Raw genomic sequence first — 20,941 nt, 5'->3', positions numbered from 1 at the left:
AGCAATACAATTGCATCCCAACCAGTGCTGGCTCCCAGGACACAGCCATGCCAAGGCACTTGGTAATAAAACTGCTGGCTACTTTTCCAGATGATTAACCAGAGGAAAGGAAGTATAGCTGCTAAAATCAGGAAGAAAACGAAAAAGTGCAGCCCCCTCAACCTTGCTTGGATTTAGCAATAGGTTCTACCACCAGAAGATAAGACTTTTTAATAAAGAAGCCTTTCTAGACTTTGCTGTCTCAAGAAACATCACGTGGAAAGAAGAAAGTAAACCTTCTCCCCAGCTCTGCACACAAGGCAGTGTTAGCGAGCCTGTTAATGCCCACGGTTTTGCCACGTACCAGTGGAATATAATTAACATATCTCAGTTTGGTTTCATTGACAGCACTGGATGGTTTGACAAAATTAGCTGAGCTGCCAGAAGCTGCATCTGTTTCATTCAGGCACTGCTACAGAGAGCAATGAGCTGCAGCGAAGACAACCACTGGGATTATTTATGGCAGGAAAGTCAAAATCAGAAGAGGGCAAAGAAAAAAAGGAACAAGTTGGGAGTAAATGAGAGGAAAACCTTCCCACATCCAGTCCAGATAGGAGCATTTTCTTTTACTACACCTTCACCACCCAGGTTACTGCCCAACAGGAAAAGTACCTTGTAAGGCTGCTTATATTGAGACATTGTCTCTGTCCCTGTGGCCACCACATCTTCTGCTCCCTCCCTTTCCCTCATCTTTCTCACTGGAGCTCCCATCCCCTGCTCACTGGCAATAGCTTCTGGCAGACCACGGCCAGGATTCTGCTTGCTTCACCTTTCCCCTTACCCTTGACTCCCAAACAGTGGTGACAGCCACAACTAACCTTGCCAGTTCACGCTGCCGGCACAAGCAGCTTTAAACTTCTCATTTCAACCCTTACTGAGTAATTTCCACAGATGCACAGCTCCTTTCTCTTCGCCCTCCAGCCATGGGCTCTTACAACTTCTCTTATGTTATTTAAATAAATTAAGCCTCATCATCATCTTGCTGGAGTGACTTTCCCGCGGAGATGCTTTGAATGCAGAGCCTTTGTGTACCACCTTCTGGGGTGAAAGCAGGTAACTGAGAAGGAAATGTGCCTGTCCTCTCTCCCCGGATCTGAGAGCCCTGCGCACCCCACCAGATCCTTTGTGTGCCCCCCAGCCCTGCTCAGCAGCACAGCCACTCTCTGGGTAAGCTCAGGGAGCTGCTGACCCCAGGAGCCTGTGTGGCTTTGCAGGACAAGCCAGGTCATGCTCCAAGAGGGGACAGGCACTTGGCCTGCCAGACGTGGAGCTGCCCACTTCCTGGGAGTAATGCTGGGAAGCCTGTCTGAAGGCTGGGCCTCAGGCAAGCACTTGCGACACCATTCCCTGAGCAGGTTGGAGGCTAGCACAGACTTAATTTTGCCAGTTGGAACCATGACTTTGTACTTCCAGGTCATAACCCGGCTGGAGGGTTAGCATCCTTTATCCCATGTAGGCAGGTTTCTGCAAAGTGCACTCCTGGAGGAAAATCAGGAGGTGTCGGCATGTGGTTGAAGCTGTAATTTAACTGTGGTAACACCTGACACACTGTGCTGCATTCCTCCTGCTACTTCAGTTGAAAGAGCCAACCAAGATCCTCCAGTGAGAGGAACTGGTGAGACCTTTTGGGTTGCACACAGCCTTTAGGCTGTTGTCTTACATCGGCATGGCAGAGACATATATTCCCAGATAGTCAGCACCGCCTTCCTAACCAGGAGGACTTGAGACCTGTTTGATAAATGAAAGCCCAGTTTTTGAAGGATTAGATGATCAGGGAGGAACAAGCCAGAGCCCTGAGGTGGCTGGGCCAGCGGGGAGGCTCTGTGCTTCACACCACCACTCTCACGCTTGGCCAGCAATGCACAAACAGCTGTTTTATTTACCCTGCAAGACGTGCCTCAGGTACTATGTTCAGGGAGGGGGGAACTTGGTAGGAGAAGAGAAAATGCCATTCTCAAGAGGCAGCTGAACATGGCAGCAGGTCACAACTCCTTTCAAGAGCACACTGAGCACTGGGGACTCCCACAGTGGGGGAAAAAGTCTGCTGGGGCTCATGCACCGCTCCAAGGCACAGACTCCACTGGCCTGCACCAGTCAGGGGTGACTGAGAGAGGACCTCATCAGTGTATACAAGTATCCAAAGGGCAGGTGTCAGGAGGATGCAGCCAGGCAGTGCTGAACAGTAGGAGGAGAGAAACATGAGGAAAAACTTCTTTTCTGTGAGGATGACAAGAGCACTGGAACAGGCTGCCCAGAGAGGCTGTGGAGGCTCCTTCTCTGGAGATACTCAAGAGCCTTCTGGACACAATCCTGAGTAATGTGCTCAAGCAGGGAGATGGAACTAGAAACCTTCAGTGATCCCTTCCAATCTCACCCATTCTGTGACTCTGTGTAACAGGAGGGCTTAGCTTAGCCCTTAGGCATGGCTTAGCCCATCAAGCTGGAGCAGACTAGGGCTGGAAGTCACAGCCAGAAAAGAAAGCAGGGAATACTGCAGAGGTGCTTGCCAGGGCAGGACAGAGCACACAGGGAGGTGCATTCTTGGAAGAGAAGTTCCTCCCAAGCCAGTCACCCTGCTCAGGCTTCAGAGACATCAGTTTGCTTACCAGGACACAAGTGAGTCTGCACAGTGCTCACCTGGGAGCCCTGGCTTCACTGCCAGCCATCACGCTGCCAGCCGCCCACGCTCATCCTGCAGCCACCTGCCACGGGAAGCAGCAGGACTTCTGGGGACACTCTGCCAGCTGAGCTTCACTTGAAAGCAAGGACAAGCTTAGATGAGAGTCATCTCCCTGTGTGAAAGGGAGCAGAGCCACATCTGAATCAGAGCCAAGTGGGATGCTGCAGGACACATCCTTTTGCTCTCTCTTTCTCACCCAGCTCCTGCCTGTTTCTCCTCTCTTCCCAATGTGCCATCCAGGCAGCCTTCTCTGCACCTCCCCCAGCATCCACCAGCCTTGCCTCCTCCTCATCCCCCAACACAAGCCCATCTCTGCAGCTGTCACAACCCTCTGCAAGTGTCAGCACAACTCCCTTCTCTCCAGCACCAAGGTTAGGTTTGGCAGCAAGAGGCTGGACAAGGAGAGGAGTGACTGAAAAGCAATTCCTGGGAGCAAATCTAGTGTGCTACCGCCATCCCTGAGCCAGTCACAGCTGACAGCTTCGAGCTTGTACTTACAACACTTCAGAGCAAGGAATACAGCATTTCCTATGAGTCCCCAAGCCACAGGTCACTGCAGAGGGCACTGGATGGGTACTCAGTGATGGGTGGGCTGCTGAGCACAGAGTGCTCACAACCACCATCAAGTTTTGGAAGCTCCTGAAATATTAAATATAAGTATTTCCACTAGAGGGTGTCAGGGACCCAGCCAGCGAGAGTCCCAGGGCCCAGCTGCCAGGACCAGGAGGAGGAGCTCAGAGCTGCTCCCCACTGGCCCAGGCACCCCTCCTCAGGAAGCCTGCACACCCAGCTCCAGTAAAACTCACCTCAAATGCACACACCTCAATAACACGAAATCAACGAGGACTCGGTGAGCTAATTATGGCTAACTTCAGGACAAGGAACTGGCTTGCAGTATCCCAGAAAACAGGCAGGGAGCAGAGACTGGAGTTCCCAGGTGTGCACATCTCAACACACTTTTCTCCAAGCCCCAGGACAGGCTCCATTTCCAGCAGCTCCCAGTGCTGTGCTGAACTCTGCCCACACACAGAAGGATGATCCAGGTGTCTCGCTTTTCCCCAGGCTGGCTCTGGTTCATCCTTGGGTCTCCAAAACCCCAAACACCTCCAAGGGGTAGGCTATCAAAGCTTTTATGAGCCAAAACAAAGCAGAGATCTACCAAGGTTTTCTCTACTCCCAGGCAAGGCAGCAAACCTGCCTGAGACTCCCTTTCCTTGCTAAGCGATGTAGGAGGAGCATCAGGCTGGGAGCCAGAGGCTCTCTAGCTCAAGCTGGTGAAACAATGCCGTGAAAATCACTTAGCACCACAGCAGCTTTACACTTCAGGCTGATCAGGAGTAAAACAACTTAGATAGGCTCCCCAATACAGCTGGGCCATCTCAGGGCCACAGCAGAGCAAGCAAAACCCACCAATCTCTTCTTCCCTTGGATTTCCCCGTAGCTTTTACCCACTGATACACTTTAGAGACATTCTATGGTGCTACCCTGTGTCCCCAGCTGCCTGCTTCATACCACCTGGAGAAAGCTAAGCTTACCAAGTATCAGGTGTGAACTATTTAGGAAGAACAAATACATGTATTCCATGCTCCTAAGAAGCTGTTTCTGGCTAAGACATACTCCCTGGATTTTGCAAGGATTTAGAGCAAGAGTTATGTTTCCATCTGCCCCACAATATCTCATTGCCCCGCAGGGATCACAGCTCAGCACCAATAAACCTCCTTCCAAAACCCCTCTGGATGTGTGTTCAACATAGAAACAAGTTGCTCAAGGAGAACAGCAATGCCAGAGCCACCCTGGGGAACCCAGAGGTGAGCACTGGGAGGCACCTGGACGGCAGCAAGGGTGGGAATGTGAGGAACACGAACAAAGCGCTTTGTTACTAGACTCTGCAAAATCTGCTAACCCTCCTGTGGCCACCCATGCCATCCCAGAGAAGGAGGGAGGGTCTGCCACCAGAGACACTCCAATGCCACAGGAAGAGCTGGAAGGGACCTGTTGTCTCCCAGTTACTGGAAGCTCTCAGGGATCCATGTTCCTTCCATCCCTCCCCCACAGCACTATTGATTCCCATTCCGTACAGGATCCAAGTACGTGTGCAGGCGTGCGGCGGGAGGGAGGGGGAGGTGATAAGACAGGAGCGGTATCTAGATTAGCAGTGTAATCCTCTGGAGCCCTCGTGCCTGGCAATTAGCTGTACATGCTGATCCATACCTGCTGCAGCACACCAGGCACTCCTCCCTGTCAGTCACGAGCACGTGTAGCGCCTTCAGCAGGGAGGAAACACACACCGTGATATGCTGCAAAACTGATGGAGACCCTCAATGTCACCTCTGCAAGTGGAAAAATACCTGAGCTGATCATGCCACTGGTAGCATCTCTTTAGCTCATCTAATTTGTAAGTAGCAGCCAGAAACTCGCAGGTGGCTGCAGGCAGAGAAAAGGAAAAGCTTTGTTTCTATTGTTGCTGCTTGTAAGTTCCCTTCGCTGCCCAAGGTCCGACCTTGGGCAGCGAAGGGAACTTACAAGCAGCAACAATAGAAACAAAGCTTTTCTCCTACTTGAGACCAGAATATGAGAAGGAAAACCTACCAACCCAAGAGGTATTTTCACCGTGACTGAGGGCACAGGGCCTCTGTGCAGAACTTTTCCTCTTCTCTTCCTTGCCTACCAACATATAGCCACAGGCTCTGGGTACCACGGGGAAAAACAAGTATTAATAGTCTGGTTGTTTGGGGATTACTTTCCTTCAGCAAAGCCCCATCTGCACTGAAAAATAAGGATGGTTAAAGACAGATAAAAGACTAGCAATTGTTTAACTAAGCTGAAAAAGAAATCATACACTTTTCTGAAACAGTGGATTCCCTTCCAGGTCCTGCAGGGGTAAGCGGTACTACTGCTGTGGTCCAAAGAAAAGCAGTTAAAATATACTTTTCATCTTCATGGAAATATTTAAGTCTTACTTTAAATGAGAAGTTTAACAACAAAGTCACTTTCAGTTGGAACACAATCAAGAAATGGATGGTGAAGCACTGAACTCACTTGCACTCGTACCACTGAAGCATTCTGTGGTAAGAGCAGGAAAAAAACAGAATAAAATAACACATCCCCAGGTTGTGTGCTTGCAGCTTTTTTAAAAGGGCAGTTTGCTACCGATTCAGCTGCTGGCAGAAGGCAGGCAGGGAGCTGAAGAGTTAAGTTATACAGCATGGCAGTTGTTTCACAGCAGTAGTAATAAATCCTCCGATTACAATGGTATCCTTGTTGGTACATTAACGACTGCCCGGAATGATTATGCCAATAGAAATGCATCTCCCAATGCAACTGGGTGAGTTCAAGCAGCAAGTGAGAAAGGGCACAAGAAAAAAAAAAAGGAAACAGAAGTAACTAATGTAGGAGAAAGGGGAGAAGAGAATCAGACAGAAGATGCAAAAAGTGGAAAATAGGTCAGCTTTCCGACTCAGGGCCTGAACTTCTCCATGCTTGCTTTGGGCTCCGCTAGTCACGTGGCCAGTCTACCCGGCTGAGGCCGTGCTCCCTCCCAGGCAGTGGCAGAGGATCCCACTGCACAACCTGCTCCGTGTCTCCAGGATGCGCCTTGCAGGAGGCGCTTCCCGAACAAAGCCGCACATCCAACCTGTGTGAGACCCCTCCGATGTCACGGACAGAAGCCAGCGCATCGACCCCAGGCACACGGGACAGCAACGCTCTCCTGCAGCTTCCCAAGCCCCACACAAACCCACAGGGGCTGGCAGCAGGTACCTCAGGACCCCATCAGAAACCCCCTCCCTGTGTACCCAGGGCACATGTGCAGGGAGAGTAGACATGCTCAGCCCCAGTTCTGGCTGGTGCTTGATGGACCTGGGAGACTTGAAGCTTTCTGAACTTCTCACAAGTGCTTCAGCTCCAGGAAAAAGGACACCTGCCCTCCCCTTTTCCCTTGGGCTTTGCTCTGGCACTCCAGCCCCACCAGCACAGTGCTGTTCAGATCATTTCTCTGAGTGGATGCTCCTCCAAAAATGCTGGCCCCCTTCCCTTGACTGCTTTGGGTGCAGCTCAGCAGGTGCTGGGAGCACACTCCCAGCCCCTGCCCTCAACTAAAGCTGCTCTGGGCAACAGCAGACTCCAGGCTTCTACTAACAAGCTCCTTCTCCTCTATCCACCCGTGTCCCAAAGCATCCCAAGGAGCATCTGGTTATTAGGACAGCTAATTTAGGTGGAAAAGTTCAAGTGACCTCATTAAAATTTAAAAAAAAAAAGAAAAGAGAAGACACCAGAAAGGGGTGGTAAAAGGACAAGGCAGCACCCAGCAGTGAGAGTCATCATTTGTTCATTAAGCAAAAATTATCTGGAGTGTCAGTGGAGCGAACCCTGACGACAGCAGCCCAAAGGGCAGAGACGCTGGGGACGGAGAGGCAGCCGAGGAGTGCCATGAGCTGGGTGCACGGCAGAGAGCACAGGATTCATCCCTGCTGCCATCTCCCAGCCAGCTCAGGAAGGAAAACCTTTACTTCCTCACACATGCACGCTTTTTTTGCAATCCTGCTCTGAGAGGTAGACGCTCTCTGCAGGGACTGTGCAAATCAGGCTGTAAGTAAAAAATAGGTTTGAGGAGGTGGCAGAGATGACATCCAAAAGGACATGGATGTTTGCGTCTCTGCAACAAGGAAACTTGCGCTTGGTGACAGGCTGAATGTCCCTGCTCTGCTACCCAGCACTTGACAGGAGGTGGTTCCTGGATGGGCTCTGTGGTCACAGCACACCCGGACACGACCCAGGCACACTGTGGCGCTGCCCAGCTCTCACAGCTCTCCCGAAGGTAACGCTCACACCCTGGCTCTGCCTTGGGTGACGCTGGCCCTGGGACTTGTCCCTGCCCCAGCTGCTGTGTTCAGTGACACCTGGCCAGGCTACCGGCCCAGCCCAGTCCCACCAAGCACCCCACAGACCCCTCCAAAGCAGCGCCCAGGGCAGACACCCAGGGAGGGCAGTGGAGGGCTGCAGACCACTGTGCACCACACGGCCTCTCACCTGTGGAGGCAATAACCTCCAGCAGCAAGCCAAGGTGAGACAGACCACAAATCCCTCCTCTGCCTCCCTCCCTCTTCCACAATCTCACCTCTGTGAGGGTTTAGCTCTCCCGCTGATCCCGAGCACCAGCAGCGAGCTACCGCAGCTTAAGGCAAGCCTAAGCCACTGCAAACACGAGGGCAGAGCGCATCAGCACGCAACTCTTCCACCGAGGGTTAAGCTGATGTGTTTTACTTAACAGCACTTGTGAGCTAAGAGCAGACATGTGGGAATTTGCTGTGGCTTAAACCGGCACAGGGCAACCTGCTAAGCCACCGCCTCCTGGAGCCCACAGGACAGGCAGGGAAAGCAGAAAGGAGCAAACACGGAGCTGACTCAGCTTGGGCTCCTCCGAAGCTGTGCAGGCAATGCTGTCTTAATGTTTTACACCTCTGAAGCTGAAGTTAAGAAACGACAGAAATAGGAAGCTTAGAAAATCCTCTTTTCTCCAATTTTTTGAAAAGCCTGATTTCATTCCACCTAGTGCACTTAGGCAGGCAGGCAATACCAACAGCTGAACAGGGAGAGTCGTGTAGTATCATTTCAAAACACATTTCAGGCCACATTCCCCCTGGACTATAATAATGTTTGTGGTGCTTTGTAGTCAGGTAAGTCACCCCTCTCAAAAATCAATTTTCAAGGAGGATTCATTCTCCTCTACCTCGACTATACAAGCAACACCAGGAGATAAGAGTGCAAGAGCTGCTTTCAGAGATTAGTGCCCCCGCTTCAAGAACTCGGCAGAGATCACACAGGAGGTCAAGGTGTGCACATGAGAGCTGTTTTTCCTTCACTTATTCAATAATGAAGGTTTTGAGACCTGCAAGCACTTTTCTCCCATCTGCCTTTGGGCACCTAACCTGTCCCTAGAGATGCAAAGCCCATGACCACAACTTCAATATCCCCTTCTGGCCCGCTCCTTAGGCTCAGCAGTGATTTATTTTTGCCTCCAGGGCAAGACAACACAGACCAAGACACACTTGGGAGATGGTCTTTGCAAGCAGAATCTGAGTCCAAACCCCACTTTTCTGCTGAACACACAGGAACAGGGCATTTCAACCCTCACAAGCAATGTACCAAAGAAAGCAGAGAATTAGGCTTTACTCCCTATTATTATAGTCAAAATTCCTGTTCAGCCCAAGTCTGGGTCTTAAGTTCCCATGGAAAGACAAAGAGAAAACACCAGCATCCTGATGCACAGACAGGGAAGGAGAGAATCACATCTTTCATATGTGGATTACTGAGAGACACAGGATGGCTAATAAGCAGATGAAAAGAAGTTTTGAAATCTAAGGAAAAAAATCAGACCCATACAAACTAAGTGGAAATCTTTTCTTCATCTATCAGTCCTCTTTAAAGCATGGAAATTATTCATAAAATGTTATACAAACATACATCTTCAGCAGACAATAACCATCTAGTGAGCCACAAAGTCAGCATGAGCTGGAGGGATTTCTGGAAGCTGGAAGGAAGGGTGGTGGCTCTTTTGCATATTTCCAAGCTACTTTCTTCCAACAAGGTTTTGGCAGGTCAGAACTGTTACTCTGAAGCTGGCACTCTCATGATGAATGAAAGGGACAGTCTGGCTCTTGCAGGATGGAGTCCAAGTTCCCCAGCCACAAGGACCACCTGCTCTCCTCCTTTACTAGAGACTGAGGAAAGCAGAATTAAGATGAATAAAGCAAATTCAGCCAAACAGTTGACAGTCTTCTGCCATCTGGTCAAGGTAACATAGATAAAACAAGGTAACATCGACTTCTGCAAATCTGTTTTCTTGAGGAGTTTATTTTCTACAATACTTCTGCAATTTTGCCTCTTACTTACATGGCTATGGTCATCTCTCCAAGTTTCTTCTAGTTCAGGTGGTGGTAATTTGAGGGACAGAGGGTAAGTAAAAGGCAGGTGAAATGCTCTCCTTGAAACTTCTGGGCTTTGCAGACTGCAAAAAGTGCAATTGTGTAGCAATGAGCTAGTCTGGAGAAGCTAATGTGACATGCACAACCAGCTGAGATACCAGCATGAGAGTGCCTGGTATCTCTGTATTAAAATCTTTTAATAAATGTATTTATTTTTATATGTGCTGATCTCAGCAGCACAGACACACCACTGGTGGTTACAGTCAGAAGGGAAAGCTCAGACTCCTCCAAAATACAGGCAGGTCTCCTATAATGCTGTCCGTGTCATTAATTGTTGTCTTCCCTGATGGGGGAGACGTGTAGATTTTTGCCAGGAGAGAAAAGGAGGCAAATGGGACTTCATGCTTCTCAGTGTCCAGATAGGTGTTTATTCATTCTTATCTAAGGAGTACAAGCCACTGGCATGGCTTAGACATAGCACAGAGCAGAGGATGCAGCAAGAAGATGACTTATCAAGATCTCACAGCCTTTTTAAAGGTAAATTACCCAATGAAAGCTTAAAACACAAGATATTTTCACCTTTTTACCAGTGTCCAACAAGTTCCTAAATCACATAGACAGGAACTGCGGAATTCTGTATCCAATCATCCCAAAACACTATTGCTGCAAAATATGGAGTTAGTGAAGAAGGAGAAAGAAGATTTTAACTACAACTTAGCCTCCATTTTGAGGTTTTATACTTCTATCTATTTACTATGCAAATAGACCTAAAAACTCCAGATTTTTCACCCTGTGATAATCTCACATAATATTCTATCACCTAATTCCCACCATTGTAGATTCAAATTCTTCCCAGAGGCTAGGCAAATTTTCCCATGCACAAAGGTCAAAAACAGTACTGTCCAGGGGGGTAAAACCTTTCAAAACAGGCAGAGAAATATTTTCTGCATTCTAGGTTCCCACACTCCTAGGGCAAAGTGCTCCAAGTTTTGCAGGATACCCCAAATCCTTTGCAGAAGAGTGTGGGCATTTAAAAATAACTGTTCAGGAAATAAATATCTCATTAAAGTAGGGAGAAGATGCTTTTGGAGCACCTATCATTAACCCAAAGGCACACAGTACATCAAAGCAGTGCATTAAGAAACCCACTCAAAACAGTAAAGAAAATAAGTCACAAAATCTAGTAAATAGGAAGTTTCCACAATGTCTCCAGTGCAGGATCAATAGCACTGACTCCAGCAGAATTCAGCATTTTATTTATAGGGTCTGCAGCCCTTCTACTGGTGAAGCCTCTGAGTGAGAGCCAAGCCCAGTGGACACACTCCCACCCCCAGAGCCACGGACAGCTCCAGTTTTCCCACTCTGTCCTTGTTTCACCATGGCACCTGAGTACAAAAGGCTCTGCAAGCTGCCGGCTTCCCAGCTGCTGCTCCCTACCCGGTAGGTAAATGGCAAAACCGCCAGCATGAAGCATTTCACTTAGGCTGCTTCCCAGGAATGCCCTGGGCAGAGGTGGGCTCTGGAATTTAACTGGCTGAGACACCCAGAGAGAAATGCCTGGGAACAGCAGCAAGTACTCTGCTGGTTGCTGTCAGCTCAGCAGATGGAGGAAAGCACAGCATAATGGAAACACCACCAACTCATATCAGCCTGAAATGACTCTTGAGCAGAAGGAGGGTGAGGGAAGTTCTCAGCAGTTACAGAAAGAGGGATCTCTAAATGTCCTGGGCTGCTATGAAAGAAAAATCAGGGAGCAAGACAGAAGGTAATGCTTTTAAGACTGATGAAAGACAAGAGTCTTCAGGAGGGGCTTCTCAGCACTGCAAGATTCTTGGACAGTATCTTCTTCCATCTTCACCTTTTGTACCAGCCTCTAGCTGGTAAATGTTCTCAGGCTGACCTCCTTCTACAGATTTTCAGGCTTCCAGAGGAGACAGCACCTCCTGACAGGGTAGTGTGTGCACCTGTTTCCCACCTAACTTTAGCAAGTGGCCTCTGCTTTGAGAGTGGCTAAAGTTCTCGAAGTGAGAGATAAGACAGCAGTTCAAGAATAAGTTTCACAGGTTTCATTAAACAGCTGGAGAAGCAGAAGAGACACCCACCACATACTAGTATTTCTCTGTGGGAAACAATCAAATGTTTGGTCAACCCTCAGACACCAAAGAAGTTGCCTGAAAGATAAGCAGGGGGGTATGGCAATCAAGGATAAGCAGTGACTGCACTTTATTAGATACTTAGCAACTCAACCATGAAGCAAAACCCACAGGAAACCAAACTTCACTAGTTCTTCTGCCCACATGTCTTCTTCCTTTTACAAAAATCTCCATCAAAGTTAGCACTGGCATCAACATTCCGTCCTGTCTAAAACAGGGGACCCACTCACCCACTCAAACAAAAAATCCCACTGAAGGTAGACTCAAGAGCCTTGTTTTGTGCCATAGCTAGGACACGTCCTCCCTTCTTATCACTGCTTTGTTCCCTGTAACAAAGCAGGACAGTTTTAAAGGCTATCATATTTCAGATCAGAGCTAAATTCCTATAAACACAGCTTTCAAAAAGGAAGAAAAGAGGGTATGAAGGTTTTTTTCTTTTTCCACGTAATTATTCTGATGGGGTTTTTCTGTGTTCTAAAACCCTTGCTTGAACACATTAAGCACTCATGTCTCCTGTGCCCTGGCAAACTCAAGGGTGACTGAAGAACTAGTGGAATCATGACAGCACAGATGGGAGAGGGGGGAAATCAATACATAAGGGAAGGGAGCTTCAGCTGGACTCTTACAGCTCCCATTAACAGGCACACCTGGGAAAGAAATTCCTTGGGAAGGACTCTCTCTCTACCTGGGGCCTGTTAGCAGAGACAGCCACACCTGAGGCTCCACAAGCAGCTCTTTTAGCCTAGTTCTTTGAAATGCCACCCCTCTATAGCAAAACAGACCATACAGCAACATTGTACACTGCTGCCCCAAAATAAATAAGCAGGGAAGTGATTGAAAAAAGAAAAAAGCCCAAACATCCTTGTTTTAAAAAAATGTTCATTCTTCTAGCCATCTCTAGAAAAAAACCCCCAAAACCACAACATAAAAGAGACAGAAAGCTATTTTCCCATAAAATTCATTGCAAGTTTATTTGAGTACTCAATCATCCTCAGACATTCTGGATCTATTAAGGTCTGGTTTATGCCAGAAAAATTTACACAAAGTGATTTCAGTTAAACTAATGCAGCCTCTTATCCTTGCTGTTAAAACAGATATTTGTAGCAGACTCTAATCCATGCAGTTCTCCTTGATAATTTCAGGAATTTAAGGGTATCCACAAAGGGGTGGGGGTAATGAGATTGTGGAAAAGACACACAGGCAAAATGCAAAACTCACTACCTCACACGTTTCAAGTGAAAAGCCAATTCCTTTCATGCCACCAATGCAAATTCAGCCCCCAAGAGTACCCAGAAACGATATGAGAAAAAATGTGAAGATTAAATTCCTAGGAGGCTGACAAATGCTCCTCCTTTATCCACAGAGCTGCTGAGGTGCATGCCACCACACTGAGAACATTGAGAGCACGGCCTTCCACTGGCTTTGGGTAAGTCTGGCTTGGGAACTCTTTCCTATGGCCCACAAGATTTTGCCTGGGGAAACACAGCCTGAGAGTGGGTAAGAAGCAGCCACATCCCCGAGAAATGTGTCATGTTCACCCTGAACACAGCAGTAGAGACATAGTGGGTGGATGTGCAGCATAACAGGGGCTACCAGCACTGGCTTGCTGAGTTTCACCTCCACCAGTCTTCTCCTACCTTTTTTTTTTTCCCTGCATTTATTTCAAGCAGTTAGGTCCCTCTGATTCAATGTTTTTCCTTTAAGGGAAAGAGTCATATATCTGTTTTCCACCTCTAGAGATCATGGTGACTGCTGTGGTTTTGCCCTAGGTGCTGACCAATACACTGTAGAGAGAGGTTTTGAGGTAGGACTTTCCATGTAATTATGCAGCACTGGCTCCCTCCTGGAAATGTTATTTCCACAGAAGGATTGACACATGGATGGCTGGTGGATGGCAGCAAGACTGTCCCTGGTGGGAGTCAGGCACACCTTAAAGAAATTCCTCCGCTGGGAAAGGAGGAAAAGCAAGGTCAATGAACTCAGTCTCCCCATTTTGTGTGCACAGCTACTCCCAGAGATGGGCAGCACCGAAGATCCCAGGCTGCTTTGGAACAACCTTATTCCTCCCCAGGTCTGTGGGTCAGACCTGACGTCCCAGAAATGCACACATCATCACAACTCCCCGGAGCAGAGTCTGACATCTTTATCCATCAGAGGCATGTCCTACCAAGCCAAGAAACCCCCCACAGTGACAAGGACCTACAGAGAAAGAAGTGGCCACCTTACAAACCCTCACAGTAGCCCAACAGGAGGTTGGCTCCTCCTTAGCAAGCGGGGTGCCATGATCCTCCTATCCCAAAATCACCAACCACCTCCACTGACACAGCAAAACAAACCAAAACAGGGCAACAGCCCTCTGCAGCACAACGTTTTGGGTGGAAAATGGCAGGATTTTCCAAAGTATGATCAAAGTCCCTTTCCTTCGCTGTCTGGTGGCGGGAGCACCTTGTCGGCTGTGCAACCCCAGGCAAGCACTGAATCACTGCCTCTCCAGCCTCCCTGCACCTGAACAAAAGCCAGCAGTGCCCTGGGAGAGGCTTTGCTTACTGTCCATGCAGCAGCTCCAGACACATCCCAGAAAGGAAAGGCTGGATAATAACCTGCAGCCCCAGAGAGGCACAAAAGGAGGACACCATCAGCTTTACACACTCAGGAAACTTCACCTAACCTGAAAAATAATTGCAAGGTTTGGGCTATGTTTGTTTTTCCAAAGCCCCCAGTAGCTGTCACATTATTAGATTAGAGCAGATTATGGAGCATCTCTGCTGACATGCTCAATCGCACACACCCGTGAAAACCTCTCATTTTCCTTTTAAATATTTCCCTCCTTCCCGTCCTCCACTTTTTGTTATTTTCATTGTTTCTTTGCAAGCTCATTTATCTTCAGAGTCAGCCATTTAGAGTTTAATAAAAGGCTTCACTGTCTATCCCCTTTTTCTTCAAAGGCCCCGATTTATTTTTCTGCCTCTTCTTGGTTCCCCCTAGCCTAATTGTTATTATTTTTAACCTTCAGTAGTTTCCTTTGCTTTCTTCTCCATTCTAATCACTCCCTGCTCCTGTTTTCCTCTCTCTGTACTAAGTCCCTTTCATCCCTCACCTCCCTCTCTGCCCATGGCCAAGCATCCAAATACAAGCGGAGCAAGCGTAACCAAACATAAATATCAAAGGGATCATCCAATTTCAGCAAAATGCTTGCCCATACCTATTCAAATATTTACCTTGCAATGACTAAGCCCAAGAAGGGCATAAATTTTTTTTTTTTTTTACAGACCTCTTCAGATCTTTAATAAACCTCAGCCTGCACCTCCACCACAGCCAGAGCTGCAGTTGCTGAGCTGTTTCCTATGCATTACAGCAGATTTGCTCCAAGGTAAGCAAGAGGGACGCCTGGGTTGGAATTAGAAGCAAGGAGATTTCATTCCCCAGTTGCTGGTTTATTGAAATTCAATGCCTCCCTCTCACCTGACACTTTGTTATGCTAACCCCTACCAGCCAGCAAAGATTTCCAGTCCATGGGGAAGGCAAGCAGCCACACTCCCATGAAGCCAGGGAATTGTGTCCTGCAGGTCACATTCCCATCAAACCTGGGGAACTGCGCCCTGCAGCAACACCTGCGGGTGGAGGCATTGACAGGGACTCTTGTGGAGCACATCTCTGTCCCACCGCCCAACAGAGGGGACACTCCTCCTAAAGGAAGGTGTCACAAAAGGCACTCCATGCCAGGGGACACCCGATTGTGGCAAGGGCTGCGGGGGGCTCCTCTTGCCTTAGAGCAGCAGGACCCCGTGGGGTTCTGAACCCCGTGCACAGAGCACCCATCAGGGTCCTGCACTGCTATTGCATGAAACCTTGCTCTCCTTTAGACACTACACAACCACTTCATCCCTGTGGGCAAGGGGGAGGAGAGGAAGCTGTCTCCTGCTGGGAACATACAGCTCCCACTGCATTTCCACCTTCTAGAAAGTGCACAGGCTTGCAGACCTGAGAGAGCGGCTGAGCTGGGGGAGTTCAGGGCTGAGCAGCCAGCTGGGATGCTAGCTACCCCAGTCCATCTCCCCAGAGCCCTCTGCTGCACAGTGATGGCTGAGAAGAAAGATTAAACCCCCAGGCAGCTCATAATGCCCTGGGATAAGCACAGGTGGGAGATGCTGGCCCCTTTACCTCGCTCCTCTGCCTAGGGAAAAACGCAGAGGCACAAGGAGGGCGTGACAAAGATACAGACAAGGAAACCACGCTTGGAGTGCAACAGAGCCCTCACTGGGGGGTTATACTCCACTTTGCAAACGTTTCATTAAAACTAAACCCTCCTGAAGGGAAGGAAACAGCATCTTCCTTTTCCGAAACGGGAAAATATGCAAAAGCTTAACCGGGCATGCCCCTGGGTGAGGCAGTAAGACAGCCTATCCTATAGATGCCCACCAAGGAGTTTTGACATAGCACTGCTACAGCATTGGCAAAAATACTGCATTTACAGAAGGGAATAGGACTGCAGAACAAAGTAATCTAACTCTCCCCATTTCTAGAGGAGACAGAAGGCTGCTTCAAATGGTAATGAAGACTTTACTTGTGGCCAGTCTGGGTGCACAAACCTGGCTGAAAAAGAATTAAACTATTTTTGCTTCATCTACACTGTGAACCAATTCCTGTATTTCATGCTGGCTGTTTACACCCACCCTCAGCCTTGGAGGTGCCCTCAGTAACGTGGACAGCCCTGGGTGAAGTTTTGCTGGAGCAACCCTACTGCACCCTTCCAGATGCTGCTGCCCTACAGCACCGCTGGAAGGGGCTCCTGCCTGCCCAGCACACACGCAGGCACCACCAGCAAGGACCTGAGGCTCTGCTGGGAAGAAGGTGCTTGTGTTTAGCATCCCACAGGAAAAGCAGGTCTCACCAGTACAACCAGCCCCACAGCAGCTGGCTGTGAGCTCCTCAGAGAGATAGTTTTTTAAAACACCCCAAGTTCCCCAGCATCCCTCCAGCTGCTTTCCCACAAAGCAGACCTCAAACCAGCCTCTCACTAGGAGGAGATAAATAAAAAAAATAAAATAAAATACACCCGTGTGTGGGCTCATGCAATTTTAATCAAACTAATGTCTGCAAAAAGGGGGGCAGAGGGGCGGGGGCAGGGAGGGATTACGGTGCCACTTGTTCAAAGCGCTCCCGTTCATTCCACATCTGCGATCCCTTTTGAGCTCCCGGCGGCTGCAAGGAGTACGAGAGGTACAAAGCGAGCGCGGCGCGCGCTGAGCTGCCTCTGTTTTAGTCACCGTCTGCTGCTCATGTCAGCGAGGGAGCACCCCGGGGAACCACTCCTCGCTGCTGCGCCAGCTAATAACACAACGACAGAAGCACCTGGAGGGGGGAAAGCCAATGGGAGAGGAAACCAAGCATCCTAAAAAACAATGGATAACTTACAGCAGGGGGCAGGAGCTAGGGAGAGCAGACCTGCTTCTCATGGGGTTGGGGGAGAAGGGGTAGCACATGGGCAGGGAGAGAGAGCACCCTGAGCTCCACTGGGAATGGTCTTGCCCCAAAGAAGCAAGGACACTGGAAGAGGGGAAGGGGACAGTGTGACAGCCTGGACCAGGCATCAAGACAAATGGGTGGCAGAGGAACACTGGAAAGGTAATTGTGGGCAGCTCTGAGGTGGAAGGAGAAGGCAGCAAGATGGAGCAATGGCTTGAAATGTTTTGGGGACAATTACCTGCAGAAGTGCCAGGCAAAATGCTGGAGCTGCAGGAGGGTGAGAGAAGCTGGTGGCTTGTGGGAATATAGTGCTGTGTGCCAGCTGTGTCAATGCCTGATGTGCTTCAGATGTGAAGGGAGAGGAGCTCATGGCAAGAGCAGAAAGGGAGCTCCATCTCTCGCCTGACCACGCAGCCCTGCAAGCCCCCATCCCTGGCTCTCAGCAGGCCGGCTGCTAAGCCAGCAATACCAATGCTCATCAGCCTCACAAAGCAACACAAAATGCTTAATAACCATTTGGGAAGTGGTCCATTCACCTCAATACCTCCCTCGGGGATACCTGAGGGCCACCAGCTGTGGGGAGAGGCAGAGGCGACTGAGCTGCTCGGGGGGGGGGCAGGTATTAACCCGCCCCCAGCCCCTGAGACCTGGACACAGTTCCCAGATGGGGATTAAAGCCAGCAAAATGAGAATTTCAAAGACACATCCTGCAGCAGCAAATAATCAGGTGCCAAGAAGGAGATTAACCCTGTGGGGCTGAAGGAAACAAAGGCGTAAGAGCTGGTCTGTTTAAGAAGCTGCTGCTGCTGCTGCTTCTCCTAGACGAACACAAATCCGACCAGGAGGAATCCGAGGGCAGAGCCTGCGTGAGAAATACAGATTGCTAGGAAATAGAAGCCTCTGATTTCATGCAGATCCACAACAAGTGGCACGAAGATCCCTGCAATAGCTGCGAGGCAGAGGCAGTGAATCAGGTAGTCTCCCACCCAGGTTTTACCACAGGATGCACTGCTTCAGAGCTTATTTTAGCTGATGGTGAGCAGACCACAGAGCCTCCTGCAGCAGTCCCTGCTCTGCCAGCTCCCAGACCTACAGAAGGCAGCACACAGCACCCTCAGGCACCGACTGCTATGCCCTGACAGATGGGCAACAGCTCCTCGTTTGGGGTCAAAGTGACACAGGTCATTGATAGAGCAGCAGGGTTATGGCGATATCCTTCACAGGTCAAAAAGCCTGATGATTCTGGGGACATACACACTAGCCAAGCTGGAGGGGTCACTGTACCTGCAGAGCTGAAAGAGCAGTGCCCTGGTCAGCATTTGCTTCAGGGGACCATCCATTCAAAGCCAAGATGGGGTATCCCCCAGCACAGAATGAGGAACTGCTCCTCATTTGCAAGCAGATGCAGCCAGTGCTCCTTTTGGGAGGAGGCTCTTCCTGCACTGTGCTGGCAGGAGAACAGCTGTGAGAGACATTCACAGGCTCCCTGCTCAGGGGCTAGCTGTGTGTCATGACAGGCTTCAAGAGACATATCCCTAATGCTTGTGCCGCTGCAACAGGAACATGGTTCCCAGTCAAGCAGCCTCCAGCAATACCACCTTGGGCTGTGATCTTGTCAGGTTTCGCAAGCTTAATCAGGCTCTGCTCTGGCTGGTGTACAGGGGTTTCACAGACAGGCTGGCTGGCTGTCCTACTGCTCCAGACAGCATCTCTGAACGCTCAACAGCAGTGCTAAGTCCTGGCAGTCAATGGGAGGACTCACATTTTGGTCTTGTCAACTTCAACCAGAAGATAGTAAGGGACAGGATGGGTGGCCCTGTGGACCAGTAATAGGACTGGGACTGTGGTGCCTGGCTCAAACTCATGACACTTTAGCAGTGATGGAAAGCACCTTCTAGCCTTTCAGTGAGAGATTCAAGGAGAGGAGAGTTCCAGCTCCTGGGGGCACATGTGTCATCTAAAACATCTCATTAGTGCAAACTGTCCACAGTTACCCAGCTTGACTTAGCCCTACCAGAGCATCCTGTGGCCTGAACATACCACAGGAGACAGCAAGTCCATCTTGCTGTACTGATGGTCTGTGACAGGGCTGCCTGCAGAAACTCATCCCACTGCTGCCACGGGGCAGCTCAGCACCCATGCAGCGCCCTGAGCCGGCGCTGCGCTTTTCACAGCAAGAGGCTCCAGCTAAGCCCAGCCCCACGGGCACAACCCAAACCCACAGCACTGCTGCCCAGCCCAGCACGCCTCCGGTGTCCTGGTTCCTTCTCTCCCCTTCCTCCCATCCACATCAAACCCTCACCACGAGCCCCGCTAAGCAGATGAGATCTGAGGAGCCTGGTGTCTCCGAGGATGGGCATGCAGGACACGCTGCTCTGGCCACAGACACAAGGGAGCTGAAACGATCTGAGAGTGCTGGGCACCAGCAGCTCACTCCCCACTGCTCACCAGTCCCTGTGACTCACAAAGTCACTTCAAAAGGAGCTCCTCAAAGCACCATCACTGCCTCTGACATCCCAGTCACAAAGGGAGAGGAATAAAGGGTAGGATGCAGCAGTGCAAAGGTAATTACTGCATCCTGACAGCCCTGATGGAAGACAGCACTGAAACCCTCATTGTCTGCTCTGGAGTCAAAAGCCTGAAACAGCATCTAGGGCACTCAAAGGACACATGGAAAGGGTAGGGGAAGAGCCCCCACAAAGCCCTGGAGAAGGAGGCCAGACGGAGAAGGACCCATGTCTCTGGCAGCTCTGAGGCCTCCTCCCATTGCAGGAGGGAGCAGGGACTGCTCCTTCCACCCCAACCACAGTCCCTCTTCTGGGCATCCCCATTCCAGCTCTCCCTGCTTCAATACCTCCAAGATGCCAACCTACACACCCCACTGCTCTTAACAGCACAGAAACTCCCATCCAAGGTCTTACACCTGCCACTTCCACACTCCCTCCTCCTCTTGCCATCCCAGTGCTGCTGTTCCCGCTTTTCTTCCTGCTCCCTTTTCAGCTCTCTTTCTTCCCTCCTCTCACCTTTTGCTTGTTTTTAGCTCCCTTGCCTCCATCTCCCTCAGCCCCCTCCCTCTCTGCCTTGCAAACCTTCATTAGCTCTCCTTCACACTGCCCAGCACTGGGATGACCAGCACCTTCCCTCTCCCCAGTAAGGGCAGGGTTGCCATAATCCCCTATCTCACAGCAGCCAAAGGGCTCCATCTTTGGCTCAGCTCACCCTGCACCCCAGGACTCTGCCTGGAGGCAGGAACCCCTCATGCAAAGGGATGCTTTTCCCTGTACCAGTCCTCTGGATATGCTCATACACTCATCTGGCTGCTGTACTTGCGAGGGGCTGTTTGGATGTTGCGCAGCACTCCTAACTTTACTCATGAGATAAGCTCTGCAGAGCCAGCACACAGGTGAGGCCTGAGTAGCAGCCCCGGATAGTGACACACCAGCCCAGGACATGACTGCAGAAGGGAAGACACTGGAAGCACCCCTGTGGCCACAGCCCATCTTTCACACTGTGCCAAAGCACCTGCCACTCTCAGGGCAGCCCTTCTGGCCTGCACCCACAACAAAGGAGCTCCTTCAAAGCATCTCTCCAAATTATGGACTCATGCCTCTGGTAACGCCACCTCTCCACCCACTTTCCCCTCCCCATAGGTGAACATTGCTGTGCCAGCGCTCCCCCCT

General features: G+C 50.0%; 1 protein-coding gene across 2 annotated transcripts in view; it reads right to left on the bottom strand.

Moving 5' to 3' along the window:
- IGSF3 (immunoglobulin superfamily member 3) overlaps positions 1 to 20,941 on the bottom strand; it is a 94,752-nt gene that overhangs the window by 34,068 nt on the left and 39,743 nt on the right. The gene's annotated exons all lie outside the window — the stretch shown is intronic.

This window comes from Corvus hawaiiensis, chromosome 2 (assembly GCF_020740725.1).
Source record: "Corvus hawaiiensis isolate bCorHaw1 chromosome 2, bCorHaw1.pri.cur, whole genome shotgun sequence".
NCBI classification, from domain to species: Eukaryota; Metazoa; Chordata; class Aves; order Passeriformes; family Corvidae; genus Corvus; species Corvus hawaiiensis.
Note: the sequence above shows the minus strand (reverse complement) of the source record. Positions and strands in the feature narration are given on the sequence as shown.